The sequence below is a fragment of the Mesocricetus auratus genome, unplaced genomic scaffold (genome assembly GCF_017639785.1).
Source record: "Mesocricetus auratus isolate SY011 unplaced genomic scaffold, BCM_Maur_2.0 Super-Scaffold_100676, whole genome shotgun sequence".
Taxonomy (NCBI): Eukaryota; Metazoa; Chordata; class Mammalia; order Rodentia; family Cricetidae; genus Mesocricetus; species Mesocricetus auratus.
The window spans coordinates 20,431,861-20,432,350 of record NW_024429266.1 but is presented as its reverse complement, the minus strand read 5'-3'; positions in this window follow the sequence as shown (position 1 = coordinate 20,432,350).

Sequence of the window (490 nt, the reverse complement as noted above, 5' to 3'; positions counted from 1 at the left end):
TGTGTGTGTATTTCTCAGAGGCCAGAAAAGGAAATCAAAGCCAGTCCTCTGTAAGAGCAACAAGTGCTCTTACCACTGAGCCATCTCTCCAGCCCCAGGATTCCATATTTTAAAAATAAACACAACCCAGGGGTGAAGTTTGGGGACTTTTATAAATGAACCATGTGAGAAGCCATCACATGAGCACTTTCTGGTTTAGACCGCCCACTCCAGTCCTTCACCTGGACTCCATACACACATAAGCTTCCTAGGAAAGGCACAGGCTGAAAGCAATCCCTCCCTCCTCATCCCCCTGAAGATTAACCATCGCAGCTCTCTCTGCTCAGAATCAAGCAGTTTCCTTTCTCATCTTCCCTTATTCTTCTCCAAACTGCCTGGGCCTGTGGCAAGACAAGGCTCACACTGCCCCCTGCTGCCCAGTGACATATTCTCTCTTCCTTGACAACCTTTAGCTCCCACTTGAAAAAAGAAAAGCAACAGAATACCCCCA